This window comes from Nyctibius grandis, chromosome 3 (assembly GCF_013368605.1).
Source record: "Nyctibius grandis isolate bNycGra1 chromosome 3, bNycGra1.pri, whole genome shotgun sequence".
Classification (NCBI taxonomy): Eukaryota; Metazoa; Chordata; class Aves; order Nyctibiiformes; family Nyctibiidae; genus Nyctibius; species Nyctibius grandis.
The window spans coordinates 59,096,786-59,114,118 of NC_090660.1; the positions used below are offsets into that span (position 1 = coordinate 59,096,786).

Here is a 17,333-nt window from a genome sequence, read left to right on the forward strand (position 1 = left end):
CCCTCACCTCCACCTGCCTTGCCTTGAATCACAGAATCACAGAATCAACCAGGTTGGAAGAGACCTCAGGGATCATCGAGTCCAACCGTTGCCCTGACACCACCATGTCAACTAGACCATGACACTAAGTGCCATGTCCAGTCTTTTCTTAAACACATCCAGAGATGGTGACTCCACCACCTCCCTGGGCAGCCCATTCCAATGTCTAATAACCCTTTCTGAGAAGAAATTCTTCCTAATGTCCAACCTGAACCTCCCCTGGCGAAGCTTGAGGCTGTGTCCTCTTGTCCTATCGCTAGTTGCCCGGGAGAAGAGGCCGACTCCCACTTCACTACAACCTCCCTTCAGGTAGTTGTAGACTGCAATAAGGTCACCTCGGAGCCTCCTCTTCTCCAGGCTAAACAAGCCCAGCTCCCTCAGCCGTTCCTCGTAGGTCAGACCCTCCAGACCCTTCACCAGCTTGGTCGCCCTCCTCTGTACTCACTCCAACACCTCAACATGTTTCTTGAAGTGCGGGGCCCAGAACTGGACACAGTATTCAAGGTGCGGCCTCACCAGTGCCGAGTACAGAGAGGGACGATCACTTCCCTAGACCGGCTGGCTACACTATTCCTAATAGAGGCCAGCATGCCATTGGCCTTCTTGGCCACCCGGGCACACTGCTGGCTCATGTTTAGCCGGCTGTCGATCAGCACCCCCAGGTCTCTTTCCACCGGGCCGCTTTCTAATCACTCTTCCCCCAGCCTGTAGCGCTGCATGGGGTTGTTGTGGCCGAAGTGTAAGACCCGGCACTTGTTCTTGTTGAACCTCATGCCATTGGTCTCGGCCCATCTATCTAACCTGTCCAGATCCCTCTGTAGGGCCTTCCTACCCTCCAGCAGATCGACACTCCCACCCAACTTGGTGTCATCTGCAAATTTGCTGAGGGTGCACTCAATCCCTACGTCTAGATCATCTATAAAGATATTGAACAGCACCGGCCCCAGAACTGAGCCCTGGGGAACACCGCTGGTGACCGGCCGCCAGTTGGACTTTGCCCCATTCACCACCACTCTCTGGGCTCGGCCATCCAGCCAGTTTTTAACCCATTTAAGAGTCCACCCATCCAAGCCCCGGGCAGCCAGTTTGTCTAGGAGGATGCTGTGGGAGACAGTGTCGAATGCCTTACTGAAGTCTAGACAGACTACATCCACAGCCCTGCCCTCATCTACTACGCGAGTCACTTTGTCATAGAAGGAAACCAGGTTGGTTGAACAGGACCTGCCTTTCACGAATCCATGTTGGCTGGCCTCGATGCCCTGATTGTCCTGCATGTGCCGTGTAATGGCACTCAGGATGATCTGTTCCATCACCTTGCCTGGCACCGAGGTCAGGCTGACAGGCCTATAGTTCCCTGGATCGTCCTTCCGGCCCTTCTTGTAGATGGGCGTTACATTTGCTAATTTCCAGTCAGCTGGAACTTCTCCAGTTAACCAGGACTGCCGGTAGATAATCGAGAGTGGTTTGGCAAGCTCATTTGCCAGTTCCTTCATTACTCTGGGGTGAATCCCATCCGGGCCGATAGCCTTGTGAGTGTCCAACTGGCACAGCAGGTCACTAACTGTCTCCTCCTGGATTACGGGGGGTTCACACAGCCCCCCGTCCCTAACTTCAGGCTCTGGGGGCCGAGTCTCCTGAGGACAACCAGTCTTGACATTAACGACAGAGGCAAAGAAGGCATTGAGCACCTCTGCCTTTTCCTCATCCCCTGACACTACACTACCCTCCACCGCAAGTGGTGGAGGCTCTCCTTGACCCTCCTTTTGCTGTTGATGTATTTGTAAAAGCTTTTTTTGTTATCTTTGACTGTAGCAGCCAAATCAAGCTCTAATTGAGCCTTGGCCCTTCTAATCTTCTCCCTATACGACCTGGCCACGTCCCTATAGACCTCCCAGGTTACCCGACCCTTCTTCCAGAGCAAACAGGCTCTCTTTTTTTCCTTAAGTTCTAGCCTAAGTTCTCTGTTTAACCAGGCCGGTCATTTTCCCCGACAGCTTGTCTTCCTACAGACTGGGACAGCCTGCTCCTGAATATTTAGCAATTCCCTTTTAAAGCATGTCCAGCCTTCCTGGACTCCTTTGCCCTTCAGGACCGACTCCCAATGGACTCGGTCCACCAACCTCTTAAACAGGCTAAAGTCTGCCCGGTGGAATTCTAAGGCAGAAGTTCTGCTCTTGCCCCTCCTTACTTCCCCCACTATCGAAAACTCTAACATTTCGTGGTCGCTATTCCCAAGACGGCCACCGACCCTCACATCTCCCACTAGTCCTTCTCTGTTCACAAATAGAGCCCTGTTCAGTTTAATCTCCAACACAAGTACGCGCACAGCACCCTTCGCTAGTCTGTCTCTAGCATCCTCCTAGCATGCTAAGCCCCTTCAGCTTCTACTTTACCGCTCTTGGGCTACCTCCATTGCTAACTAAACCCACAACAAAACACGAGGTGACCCCTCCAACTTTAAACTCTGCCCACCGCCCTGACTGGCCCGCACCGCAGGGCCGCCTCTCGCAGGGTAGCGCAGATGGCACTCCCAGTGCCACCTTCTGCCTCCCCCGGCCACCAAGCCACGCTGACAGGGTGGATCTCTGACAGGGTTTTGACGCTTCCCAGCTCCCTCCTTGGCTCCCCTCCGTGCAAGGCCTCAGCCCTTCCCTCCCTGACTGGAAGCACCCCAGCTCGCTGTCTCCTCACCGAGCCTCGGCCGCCATGTCCCAGGTCTCACTGCCCTCCGCCTCCCTCCTCCACTCACCCGTGTCCACCCCAGCGCCCGTTCCCGACCCATCACCTCAGTCCCTGGCACGACACGGCCGCCCCCCTTAGAGCCCCGCCGTCCTGGGGCCTGGCCCGGGACGGGGAGGCCGTTCCTCAGCCCTGGACACCCCCTCACCTGAGCGCGGCTCCCCCGCGGCCTCCGCCCGCTCCCCTCGCCCGCCGCCCCCCCGACCCCTCTCCCCCGCTGTCAGAGCAGGAGGGGCGGTGCCGCCCCATTCTCCTCCCCTCGCCTCCCCTCCCCTCCTCCCGCCGGAGAAAGAGAGAGAGACCGAGACCCGGAGGGAGACGGCGGCACCGAGGGCGCTGGGCAGGACTGCTGAGCGCGGTTGCTCGGTGTGAGGGGAAGAGGGGGGGGGGGAAATAAAAAAAAATAAAATAAAAAAAATTTTAAAAAAAGTGAGGGGGGGGTGGAAGGAGAGCGCATCAACTTCTTCTCTCTCTGCCCAGCAAGGTAAGGGAGAGGCGGGGGGCGCGGGGTTTTACTTCGCCTTCTCGCCGGTTTCTGGGGAGGGCACAAAGGTAGCGGGTCGGGGCGGCGGCAGCGGCGCCCCGCTCACTGGGTCGCGGTGGGTGTCAGTCACCCTGCGGAGCGCAGCACCGGGGGCTGCGGGCTGCCAGCGGCGCGGCTGGCTGCGGCCGGTGTCACCGGCGGGTCGCCGGTGCCCTCCCCCGGGTAGGCTCCGACCCTTTGTTACCGATGTTTTGGACCGGGGGGGGAAATGACCCCGCGCTGACGGGGCAAGGCAGGGGCGGCACAGCCCTGGCCGGGCGGCTGTGGGACCAAAGCCGCCCCTGCGTGCGGCAGGAGGGCGGCAGGCAGCAAAGCCCCGGGGAGAGGCGGGGAGGCGGGCGGGGTGGGCGCGGGGGGTGCAGGTGGTTCTGCTGGAGAGCGGGCGAGCGGCGAGCTCCCCCGCCCCGCGCTGCCATGCGGGCGGCCGCCAGCAGGGGGCTCGGCTGCCTCGCCCTCCGCGTCCGGGGGAGGCTTCGCCTGAGAGGGGAAGCGCCGGCGGTGGGCGGCCCGGGCGGGATGCGGGGTTGTTTCGGGGGCATTTGTCGACATGTGCAGGCTGGTTTTGAGGAGGGGAGGACAAGGTGCTGTGTCTCCTTCCCCGAGGGGACTGTCCCTGTCGCGGAGGGGCGGCGGTGTCCCCTAGAGACGCGGCAGCTCAACGGGCAGTAACAGCGCTGGCGGGCACCGAGCGCAGGCTGCCGTCGCGGGCCCTGTCACAGGCGGCCCTTCGGCGATTCCCTTCACCGTGGTGACGGGCGATCGACAGGACTTGTTTGCTGTTGGGAAGTAGAGGTAGAGGGCAAAAGCCGGCTGCGATGGGCCGAGCGCCGGTTCTCCGAGGCCGCTGACAGGTTTACGAAGGGCCGCCCCACCGCCCGCGACAGCGCCGAGGTGCCGCCGGGAGCCGGCCCGGCCCGGCCCTGCCCAGCGCGTCCCGGCGCGTTCCTGACGTCTCTGAAAGATTAAAACTTTGTTTAAACCATAGGATTTTGGCCAACCCGGAGGGTGGGCCAAGGGCTGCAGTTCGTTTAGGCCCCAAGCCTGCAAATGTTTATCCTTATTATGAAATTTAAGAATTACCAATGGTCAGATGCGTTTAAAGTGCAGGAGACTTTTTAAGTTACCTGGTGGAAAAATACTTCCCCTGTCTACTGCTTGTCAGTCTGTTTGCTTTAAATACCCTGAAGGTGTGACCTTTTTTACATAATTTTGTTTGGCTCTCTTTGAATTGGTGATTCTTACGACTTTTCCACTGAATTATATTTTAAATATTATTAAAATAATATTTCATATTCTTCGTACTTGATTGATACCTTGTTACAAAGAGCTTTTTAAAAGATGTAAATAAAAGGCTGCTGAAGAAGAAAGTGCTGTCTTTCATTTCCTGACTCTAGGAATAACTGAAGCACAATGTTTTACTACAGTTATTACTGTTGTTTAGAGCTGAGAGTGAAGCGAGTAGGTGCGAATTTCAGTTGCAGGTATAGTTATATATGTGGCCTCTGATAGAACAGGTAAAAGCTTTCTGCACTGTTAAATACTGTAACACACAATTAAGTTTGGTTTTTGTTAAGGGGTTTGGGATGTGCCCTCTAAAGAAAAACAAGGGTGGGTCTCCTATTGTTTGAAAAGCACTAGTGAGATTTAAAAAATTATTTTAAAATATTAAACGTTATGCTGAAGAATTTACTTGTGAGTAGGACAAAAGGACTTATGGAGCTGGTGGATTAACTTTTTAAATACCTCTTTGCAAAGGAATAAGGATTGTGTGAGGATTCTCAGAGCTGTTGAGAAATGTTTATTTATTCCTCATTTTAACACTTGTGGATTTTGAACATATGCATACTTCTCCTGTATTCTCAAGTATTTCCAATAAAATGCTCCAGAAAGTCAATGAATAATGTTCAATATGTGCCTGCCTGTTTAAAGGATTGGGCTCCGAACCCTGAAGGTTTAATTGCATATCTGTTAATACAGATACACCGTATTTGTTATGTTTTTGTTTGTTATTGGTAGTGTTTGTGTAAAACAAATTATTGGCTAAGGTGTTTAACAGAAAAATAATTTAGTTATAAAAAACAGTATGTAGGTACCAGGAATTTTATTAGTTGGGTTTGGCTGTAGATAATGCAGCAATCAGAAACAGTGGTGATTTCTTGGTAAGGCAGTTTTTAAGCCCAGGATGTAACACTAAAGGAAGTAAGCAGTAATAGGCGACCTGATTACTGAGCTTTTACTGGGATAATTAAAATATGTGAAGTTTCTTAAGATCACATGAGGACATCACAGATGAAAGGAGGGGTGATCTGACTGTATGAAAAGTTTGTCTAGAATTCAAAAAAGCACATTTGATTCAAGGTCTTCTTAAACACGTAAGTATCAGTGTTGGTATTTAGCGATTCAGTAAGTCATGTCCAAAGTATTTTGCAGATACAAGGAAGAAGAAAACTTGGTAGTGTAATTTAGGAGACTCTAATTAGTTGCTATGGGATATAGAGAATTAAACTATTTTTTAAGGGAAATCTGGAAAAATCTCTGTACCATGAAGCCTATCATATTATGAATGCTACGCTGTTCATTCAGTGTAAAACTAGATTCAGCATAATGTCAAAAATATACTCTAGGAAATCTTATTAATGATATATTAAAAAAAAAAAAGAGCTTTGCATGCATTTCTCTATAATTTTCAATGTTTCTAGGAAATTTTAAGTGGGCATAGAACTGTGAGGATTTTACTTTCAGCGGTGTAACCTTTTGTAGTATCTTTAATATTAAGCATTTTAGAGTGGTTTTTAAAAGTGCTTTTATGCTTTGTATGGTTCTGTACCATATGTTTTGTATTTAATTCTTTGAATGACCAGTGCAGCCAGCTTCGGGTGAACGTGGCAACTGTTAACTAGCGCTTAGCAACAGTGCACAATAATCAAGACGGGAAGTGAAGAAGAATACCATGTCTAATTGAAACTACAGGGGGCATTTAGGTAGGTAGGATGTAATTAACAAAACCTGGAGCTTGGACATGATATTAAGGCATCACATCTTTACTCTTGAAGAACGGGCTGCAGAATCATTAACGTAAAAAACATTTTATATTTTTGGTTTTATACCTCAGATGGATAGAGTCTTTGGGACATTAAGTGTTTAGCCTATTCTTGCATAATCATTTCTCGCACGTAATGCAGAAGACATTTTCCTTAGCTTCTAAAACGGACTCTTGAAAAGGAGGACTGTCAAGAAGACTGACAAATGAAGGAGTAATAAGCCTTGACATTTTGACAATGATGTCTTTTAGAGAATTCGTGAACTAGAGTTCATTAGATACAGTAAGTGATTAAGATATCTCTGATATTCTGAAACAGATTACAGTGGCAGTCATAAAACAACACTAAATTTTTACAATTAATGTGGTGTTATTTTCTCCAAGAATCATTGACTTTCCTCAAATCCTGTCTTGTCATGACATTCCTTAAAGTGTTGTGAAAAGTGTTGCTTGTAAGAATATTTGTTCAAAACACTTTTGCCTAATAAAGTTTCAGTTTCATTTTTTAAAAATTCCAAACACGATCATTTTGTTTCATGCTGTATTCTACGTGGAGATATCTTCATGGACCATTTTTATGTCTTGTGTATCCCGAACACATCTTGTTTCTAAGAACTCTGAAAATATCCTCATTTAATAAGGAGAGAACTAGTAAATGAATTTTCACTGAGTCATTACAGAGGCTCATTTGCAAGTCTGAGCATGGCTGATACAGCCCCTGTTAACGGATTCGAACTTGCAGGTAGGTAGTGAAGATGACCTAAAAATGAGGAGCCGTGCTGTGAAGGTGCTTATAGTGGTGAACTATCTAGTAGAATTAGGCTCCTAATATTTTAATAGAATAATTAATGGTTTTATAATCCAAAAGAAAAAAACACAGAATATCTGCTGGAGGAACTTGTGGATGACAGAAATTTGGAACAGTGTTTATTCACAATGGGAACAGCCAAATTTTGTACACTGCTGCGGTTGGCTTGGAAGAGTCAAATAGAAGTATGGAGTTCCTTGTAGACATTGCATTAAAATATAATTATTTTTGTTTTGAGTGACTCCTGAAGCCATATCAGCTGATTTCTGTTGCCTTACTATGTCACACAGTAATGTCACAGCTTCTGTGAAATTCTTTTGCGACATGAGAGGCCATAGAGAATTGTGTAAATGACTACCTTCATTGAAGTGTATTTAATGTAATTCTCATTGAGTTAGCATTTTAAGTTCCATGGCACTTCAGAGGTTAATAAAAAAAACCCCCTGTACCTAATATGAAGATCTCACAGCACGTATTGTCAAATGCTTTAGTTAATTGGCATTTAATAAATGTTTAATTTTTTTAAATTGCAGTTATATTACAGTAACTAATAAAATGTTCATAAAATATAAGATTGGAAGAACTGTATGTAGTGACATAAAATGACCAGAAGAGTAAGATGGTAGGAAGCAGCCTGAGTCAGTATGACAAGATCTGATAGAATTGGTCAATTAATATTCTCCATGTAAGGTTCTAGAGCGGTTATTTTGAGGTAGTTTTTCAACATGATGAAGCTGTGAACAGCAAAACAGTGTGGGCAGACTTAAGATACTGTTACTTAAGAGATTACCAGACATCTGTTGTAGTGGTTCCATGAACGAGCCTGGAGTGACTAGTTTTATAAAATGCTGTGCAAAGATCCTGTTCTCTCTCTCTCTCCCTCCTATCTCCATCCCAGTCTGTAATTAGCTCTTTTCAAGACTGTTGGCGTGATCTGAGCAGAGCACTTTGAGGCAAGTGAAGAAGTTAGTTACTAAATTAACTGTGGTCTGAAATGCATTCTATTAATACTGGGAGGTTTTTGCCGCCTTCTTTTTTTTTTTTTTCTTTAAATGAAGACTCATCTGTGCATTTTACCAAAAGTAATAGGGCTTCCCTGGAACGTACAGCGTGAAGTTGTTAGGGTTAGTTAGATGTCTGACTGTTTTAAACTGATGCATTTAGGGTGGCAAATGCAATTGAATATTTTTCTAGTACCTCTGTCTTTTTGCACTGAATTCTGCTGCATCTCCCTCCGCAGCACTGATTTCTCTGTTGAATAGAGTGTACACCACCAAAATTTCAGAGAGATCAGTAGCCTTCTTTAGAAGACAGTTTAGGCTGCTGTTTTTCTCTAGAACCGTACAGCATTTAAATTTGGCTTCATAAAGAAGCATTAATGTGCATATGAAAAAGTTTTCCTTCTAACTTTCTACATATTTGAGAGTTACTAGGCTTCCCCTTCCATTTCTTTTGTAATGCTACCTCCAACTTTGAAACTTGCTTTCTTGTAGACTCTCAGGTCTCTAGACATAAGGGAACATAAAGAGACCTTTTCTGCGAGTTTGATAGTTAAGTTATGCTTTTAATTGGGTGGATTTTTTTTCTCCCTGTTAATTCCAGTTGTCTTTTAAAAGATAGAGGTGGTTCATCTGCAATTTTAATGCCAATGCTCAGTGAGACTATGTATACTCTGTGTTTTATGGTCGATTTCTTGTTGTGTTATCAGTTGAGAGTAATTAGTAGTGTGTTTGGATATTGCTGTGTGCCTGATCCTCCACAATCTTCCTAAAAAAGAGGAAATCATCACTTTTTAAAAACTGGAATGTGGCATAGCATCCTTGGCTTAGTGAGATCCGAGCTCTTTGGAGCTTCCTCCATCCTACCGACTTCAGAGAGCTGTTGGAGTGGTAAGGAAGAGCAGTTGCCAATCGCTGAGTTCGACTGCTTCTGACGCTGTAAGGGATCTGGGCAACCACCTCTTTACACTGGAGTCACTGGTGAAACAGGGACATTCATGGCAGAGCTTTATAAGCCTTACTGTTGCCTACCCTACCCCCTACTGTTACTGATGTCTTAGGAGGAAGAGCATATGTGGCAAAACCTTGTGTTGATGGCTGTCGGTTTGGGATTTGCAGAGAGCCAAGTGCTTCCTTCCCTGTCCTTTGCCTTGCAGCCCTCCACTGCTCATATAGTACTTCGTTGCTATTAGTTCTCAGCTTACTATCTCCTTGGTGATAAGGTGTTGTTTGTAGTATGGTGTTTCACAGTGCATGATTACATCTCAGTCTTGCCATTCAGGAGATCATGCCATCTACTTTTACTGCTTTTGTTCCTGCCTCATTGACCATCTTCCTGTGGCTTGTCAGGAAGCCCCCCAAATTCTGTGTTCCTTTAGAGCCTTAGGTGGCTTTATTCTCCTGTGCTTTCACACTTTCAGTCCATTTTGAGAACAGCTGTTTCATAAAGGAAGCTTAATCTTGTAATTTCTTCAAACCACTTATATAGAATGAAATTCTTAGTGCAACTAGGGGATTCCTTTGAGAAGACTGGGAATTAGGTCTTTTTTTTTACAGCTACAATGCCCTTCACTGCATCAAGAAAAGGGAAACAGCTTCCTGCCGATTGTGTTGTATATGACATTTAAGAACATGGTGCTTTCCTAATCTTGTAAAAAATGCTTTCAAAAATTTATTTGTGTAGATGAAACGTTAAGATGTTGTTGTTACTCTTTCTAATCTTAATCTCTTAGAGGAAAAATTCTGACCATGAGAACAAGTGATTAGCAAGTGATCAGTACCAGCTCACAGAGGAGCAATTTTGAAGAAAAACCTCAGGGAAGGGGAGGGAAAGGGCAAAGGCATCCAAGAAGACTTTAATGCCTTGGATACAGGCACACAGAACTACCGATGGGGTATTTAAAAGCAGAAGTTCAGAGCAGAAAATATGCATATCCTCACAGTCCTGACTGCAGTGGTTTCAGCAAATTTTGAAGGTTAGCTCTTGCCAAATTTTTTTTGGATTAGGAGAGTCAGTTCTCGGTTTTCAAGCCTCTTGGTGAGGGGGAAGATGACTTGCCTGCCAGATTGTTATTTCACCACCTTCCTCCAGGTCCACAATCATGATTTTAGCAGATGTGGGAGGCAAACTGGATTTCAAGGGCATCAAGATTAAAACATTAGCTGTCGCAAGCTTTTGTGTCAAGAGCTATGCAATGTTTCCTCATGAAACAGCAGGACATCTAAACATTCAGATTTCTTTGCTTTGTAGCATTAACTTAGTAATACCTTTCTTACTTACTATGTGCCTGAGAGTGTTCCGGGTGCTGCATGGAAAATGCATAGGCAGTTGCGTCCTCCAGAAGTCCTCTAAGCTGTAGACTTGACAAACTAGTGAGGATAGTGTGTGTGTGCATGTACATATATATATCTATATATCTATATATCTATATATCTCTGAAAGAGAAAAGAACATGAATTAGAGATGCTGGGGTCTAATATAATGGTCCAGTGTCTTAATGGGTCATAGGATTCTTTAATGATTGCTTGGCGGAGATGGCTTATGCTGGTCTGATCTCTCACATTGTGTTCACAGTTTGCCTTTACAGGTGTAGATGACTAGACCAGGTGTTCTTAGTGTGTAGTAGATGTGCCACTAGTAATGCTATTCAAAACAGTATGCCTCAGAAGCTCTTAAACAAAAGCCACCATGAAAAACCACTTTAATTTTGAACAGCAGATGTGACCTTGTGGCAGAAAAGCCTGAGAAAAAAAGGAAAAAAAAAAAAAAAAAAAGCTTTCTTTTGGCTGCTCTCAGCTATCATAATGAACAGTGTTTGCTTGCTGACTGTCCAGCATGGTTGTTTTATTGAGAGATGCCTTGTGCCTGATGGCTGTGCAGATGGATGCTCAGTTTTCATCTGCAGCACAGCTGGCTGGCTTTCTGTCAGGCCTGGCTTTGGGGTGACTCCAGTTGTGATGTGGATTTGGTGTAGAAAGAGGGAGGCTGTGCTTGTGATGAGGGTTAAGCACTCCCCTGCACAGTGCAGTGTAGGTTTTCAGCTCCATTTGCTGTCACTGTAGTAAATCCATTTCTGATTATGTGCTAAGGCCAGACAGATTAACTGCTGAGTTGAACTTGTGAAGTTGCATGTGTGTGTTGCCAGAGTTCCTCCTGCTGAAAAAGGCAAATCTATATAACCTGTAGGTTCAAAACAGTTGAAAATTCATCCTACTATTGTTGCTATCTGTTTAAAGGGGGGGAAAAAAAGGGTTGCTTTTGATCACCATGTTTAAAGGATGCAGTCCCAGCAGTGTAAATAAATGAGAATTGGATCTGGGACTTAACGTTCAGTAAAACGCAGTATTCTTCCAGATGCTTTTTAATTGAATTGTCCTGTGAAAATGGGCTCAACTTTGAATTCAATAACATGCAGTTCAGGGTCTTAGGGCTGAAAAAGAGAGAGGAATGCAGCAGATGCTGCACAGTTTTGATACTTCTGATGATACTGATATCTCTAAGCTTGTGTTCTCTATTCTGATGCACTATATAAACAAATACAGCATGAACCTCAATGTATAACCTTGACACATGAGTGGATCTTTACTTTGCAGTTCATTAATAGTTTGTCCAAATTGCAAAAACTGCATATTGGGAAACAGATGAAGTATTTGCATCAACAAAACATTTCATTTTCTTTGAGAAAAACTGTATTTTATGCCTCAGACTTTTTAAGAAACGGGCCTTCAGTTCTTGTTTCATTGTAGTCTAGCTGAGACCTACTGACAACCTCACATTTAAATTTGACAGGTTGATGAGCAAAAACTGTTGATGCAGATCAGCCATGAACCAAAATACATCAGAACAGTGTTTTATTTTCACAGGATTTCCAATGTGGGCCTGCCTTGAGTGTGAGGTTGGACTGGTTGACCTTCAGAGATCCTTCCAACCCAAATTATTCTGTGATTCTGTTGTTTGTTGTAAAGTAGGGTAGTACAAAACCCATAAAACCAGGCAGTAGTACCTCTTGGTAGGATACAGCTTCCTGAAATAATTTATCTGGCCTGAAGGCTTTGCAAACATACTCAAGGAACAGGCTACTGGCAGCATGAACTGTTTTGGTAACCTTCTTTCTGGCCACTTTTCTGCTGTGTGCTAGATGTGCTTTCTATATGTCATCAGCAATACGTGCTGATTGCATATCCAGTCACACACATCAACGGGGAGACACAGTGAGTCCTGTTACTGGCACCTGTCTGCAGGTCTTGTCATGTTACTGGATGGCAACCCAGAAATGGTCTGGTGATTGAGGCCTCGCTGGGCATATGTTAGTAGGAAGTCTGCAAAGCTTGAGTGACTCCATAAGAGGTTGTTTGGCCTGCCCGGATGGAAGATTGATCATCAAAGGGTAATAATGATACCTGATGGATTGAATTTGATGCATTGTCTAAAGTCAGTCTTTCTAGATTAATAGTCATAATCGAACATTTTACTCCAAGGAAGCTTAAAATAAGCCCAGTACTATTAATTTTAAACCTTTTCAGGACCAAAAGAAAGCATGCATAAAAAAGAGATATTTGTTTATGTTGTTTCAATCAATCACTTCTACTTACTATTTTGTTAATTGGTGAGGTTTGGGAATTGCTGTTCTCAATTACATGCCCTTGTGCATCTTTCGGGTAACTGAGTTGTATGAGTGTCCGTATGTTTTCTTTTTCTGGGCATATTGATGCTTATGTGATGATCCAGTATGTGGGTTGCAGCTTCCCTCTAGCTGCCATATTCTAGCTGAACATAATCCATATGTAGAGGAAAAACAGCCAAGTGTGGAGAGAAGGGGGTTGTACTTTTTAGTTCCAGTTACGAAATGAGGAATGGAGGAGGCTGGATGACAACATACCTTTTTCTGCTTCAAATGATTATCTGAATAAACTGTGTGAAGTTGAGGTTTTCCAAAAAACAAAGCAAGGGGGAAAGAAGAACTAGAAATTGGCAACTAGAGGTTCCATGTTCTTTGAGAAACCCAATTTTAGGAAGAAGTTGACTGGCAAGTTAACAAGGGCCAGAGAACAGAACTGTTTTATGATCCATAACTAAACCTTTGCCCCAAGGACAGAAAACGAGTGTATTTGAGGGCAGTGCCTGGAAGCAGGCGGGCCTCAGGATGAATTCATTAAAACAATTCTGTTCTCCCTGTTCCAAAATGCAGTTCATGCTGAGAGGGACTGATAAATGTCTCATTAAAAAATGCTTGTTGAAAATGAGGTCTGTTCTGTGTGTTGTCACAGTGCCTTTCTGATCTGGAATAAATCACATAAACTGTTCTTTCAGCCAGCGTGCAGAGATTAGAGAATACACTGGTGAATCTTCTTGTGTCCATACTGTCACTATGTGTGCCAGGAAAAATAGCCCCACACTATGAATATGTAAGGAGAAAATAGTTTAAGGGAAATGGCCTCTTTTGAAATGGGTTGATGTCAAACTGGTGAGTAAACAGTTAAATGCAATGTCACCATACAGCCATATGAAGGGTAGTATTCCAGTTGTGATTGTCTTTGTTTTAGAAATGAGGCTTGCAGTGACATATCTGCAGTCATTACTGGCTTACCTATCCCTGATGTTTTGTAATTCTTTCTCTGTTTCTACAGCTAGGCTTATTTTTACTTAACAGATTGTAACTGATGATCACTGTTTTTTACCATTCTATTCCTCTTCCCGTCCTTTATTGGAGAGAAGCACTACTATTACGATTTTAATAAAATTTTTGTATTCAATTGATCTTTGGGTTCCGCTTCTGCTACCACTGAGTTATTTGCTATTGAGAAAACATGTTTTTGTAACTTTAGCTAAAGCTTAGTACATCTGACCTGAGCAGGTCAGAGGTAACTGAGGAATGTTCTTGTGTTCTGAACATGGCCAATTGCTATTATGTTCCATAGCAAAAAAGATGAGAATTTGTTCGGATCATTTACAGATACATGCTGTATTTCGCTGGAGAATGGCTTAGTTCAAGGTATAGAGTCAAGTTAATATAATAATAGATTGAGTTAGAAGACTTAGAGTTCTAAACTAGCAATTTGAGAGATAGAGAATCCAAAGAAAATCTGTTGTGATTTTTTTTTTTTTTAAGAAAAAGATACTGGAAAGCGGGCTCCTCAGACCTCACTTCATAAAATCGTAGAATTATTGAGAGAGATTTGAGGTAAACTTGCATCCTTTTACATTTCGACCAAAAAACATGCAACGTGTCTGGGGATTCCACCTTGGCTGAATATGGAAATTTCTTGGGTCACTGAAGAAAAGCATGATGGCATACGTAAAAGGGGAAAAGGAAACAACCTTTCTTTCCCCTTTTATGTGGTTATCTCTCTCTTATCATGGCAGAGCGGTGTAAAGGACATATATTTGTGAATGTAAGAGAGACTCTTCTAAAACTATGAAAAATGCTTCTGCAAAACAACATTGTAGCGTTTTTTCCCCATATGATGGATTATGTAGTAGCACGTAAAGAGCTTGAGGCTTCTGTTGCCATGGTATATTTCACACCATTTATACTGATGTTCAAAAGAAACAAAACCATCGCAGCCCGTGATTAATTTAATATGCCAAAGCCAAATTACTAACATGCATTAGAGAAAAATTGTAGGTTTTTTGTGTCTTATTTAGTAAAATTCTGACTGTGTTAGAAAAACGGGTATATCCATTCCTGAATAACTGTGGGATAACTATCGCTGCCTGCCTGAGCAGAGAGACTAGTTTCAGTGAAGAAGTGGATTTCAGCTACAGGGCTCTCACTAAGCTGTGAAAAAGCAAGGAAAACAGCTGTAAAAATGTTGTTGTTGGCCGTGAATTTACATAAATAACAACTTGCTTTCATTTGAATGCTCAGGGTGCTATTACAATATGGACTTGGGTCTGCAGAAGATCTGGTTTTACTTCTGAATACTGTGACTGAGAGAAGGCACATGGCTTCTCCATGCCTCATTTTCCCTATCTCTAAAACAAGGATGGTTGTGTCCTGGGATTTTTTAAGCACTATATACAGTAATGATTAGCCGTTATGGTCTTCTGTGGCTGAGCCTAGAGGGTCCTTAGTTCGAGTCTCCTGTCAGGACCTTGGGCTGTTGAGCTTCATGCTTCTGTCAGTAAGCTTTAGCCATAATAGACCAAATGGTGTTCTTGGCATACATACAAACAGTTATTAATTTGGCTTTTGTGTTCAAACCTTTTGTTTAATTTCAGTTAATTTTAATTAACTGAATTTAAACGTCTCTGTCTCCGGTTTCCCTGCGACGTCTGGTTGCCATGTGCGGAGAGCCGGGGCAGCGTCTCCACTGAGATGGCTTTGTGGTGAAATGGATTTGAAAGTCCAAGGCCCTTCCTCTGCGAAGCAGCTCATGGCTGGCGCTCTATTTACCCACCGTAGTGGTGCTAACTGGTATCTGCGTTGGTATTGAAGGAGTGTATGAAATACGCAGTGAAAATAGGCTAGGCTATGTCTCGCAGAAGGTCTTCAGCTGGCTAAAGCAATCGGTAGTTGAGGAGGGAGTAAATAAAGCGTTTGCAGGCCACATGCTGTCACAGCCTTTGCCCTCCCCCCATACCCTCTCTTTTTTTTTTTTTTTTTTTTATTTGGCCATATGTTTTAGTAGTCTAAGTAAGTGTCAGTGGTAATCCCGGCTCTGCGCTTTTAAAGGATGATTACCCAGTTTGTTGCTGAAGTGAAACTTTTTCTTCTCCATTTAATATTTGTGAGGGTCATAATTGTAAACATTTTTTTTTCTTTAATTTTATTGCAGATTGCTCTTTGTATGGCTAAATTTAACTACATCTCTTTTTGTGGCCTGCTGGGCCTGTTACCAGTTTGTATGATAGGGGGTCAAACCAACTGGTTTGTTCTCTGGATGCTAATATGAATTTCAGAGCCACTGTCCTTTTCTGCTCTCTTCCCCCTCCTCTCCACAAGCAGCCACATCGGGTCCCTTCCTCCCTCCTTCTTCTTTCCTCCCCTGCCCCAGCAGAAAAGTCAATGTTGATTATCTTTTCTTACTCATCCCTTACCCCGAGTAGCTCATTCACACTTAGGGTGGTTAATGTACTAGAGAATTAATGCTCCGAATATTCAAATGATTTGAAAGTCTCCTGGTCTGTACGTTACATTAAAGATACGGTGGTGCTTTTTGGGGATTAAATTTTATGGATTTTTGTGGGTCAAAGCAGGTACAGGGTTTTATGATGACTTTTAAGAAAAGGTCATCTCTCTTGTCAGGGTGCGATCAGGGTCATATCAGTTTTATATAAAACAATCGTTGGGAATTGTCCTGCTCAGGGGAGTAATTTCTCAGGTCTCCAGTGAACCTTGGCCGAACATGGAGGGGTTACTAACTAGCACTGAACCCCTGCTTATAACCCACCTTCATGGTAGCTCTCATGGCATGGTTACAGTTAGCCACCTTCTTGGTTAACAAAAGGAAAAGTGGCTAGTAGGCACGCAGAAACGTGTTGTCGTTGCACAGAATAAACCCTCGTACCTGTTATTTAAAAAATGAACCCACAAACATACCGCCCTAGTAGACTGAAATGTATGTGTGTCGGGGAGGAGGGGAATAACACGTAGGAAAAGATTTATGCCTTCCTTTGGGCTGTTGCTTGGTAACAGAAAATGCCTCTTAAGCCTATTTTTGGAGAGGGGAGGGGTGAAACTTGATTCAGTGACCATCTGTCCCGAGCTGGTTGATTTCCTGTTGAGCTCTCCTTTGTTTCTGTCAAACAATTGATTGTTACCCTTTACAGATAAGAATATTGTTGGTGACATTGCCCTGAATCAGCAGAGTGGCTTGTGGCAACCACAAAACAGAGCTATTAATTTCAAATTTTCTTTTTTTTTTTTTTTTAAATGGTTAATGAGTTTTTGGTTCTTCCAAGGCCACTAACTGTGGTTTTGCTGAGGTTTATTTATCTGTGTTGTGGTTTTCTTTTGTTTTTGTTTTTTCCCTCTTGGGGAGTGCCCGTCAGTATGGTAGGTGAGTGTAATAAATATAATTGAAACATTTTTTTAAAGAGGACGTAATAATGCCTTTTTTTTTTTTTTAGTCTGAAATCATTGAGGAAAAGCAGCCATGGTTTTGGGCATGTTAAGCCCTTTGGCAGTGGGGGGGCAGCAGAAGTTAATTGAAGTCACTGTT

General features: G+C 43.9%; 1 protein-coding gene across 1 annotated transcript in view; it reads left to right on the forward strand.

Moving 5' to 3' along the window:
* The first annotated feature begins 3,212 nt into the window (after window positions 1-3,212).
* Window positions 3,213-17,333, forward strand: part of GREB1L (GREB1 like retinoic acid receptor coactivator) — a 146,623-nt gene continuing 132,502 nt past the window's right edge. Inside the window, exon 1 of the mRNA XM_068396532.1 lies at window positions 3,213-3,262. The gene's annotated coding sequence lies outside the window, so the exon portion shown is untranslated. The remainder of the gene's footprint in view (window positions 3,263-17,333) is intronic.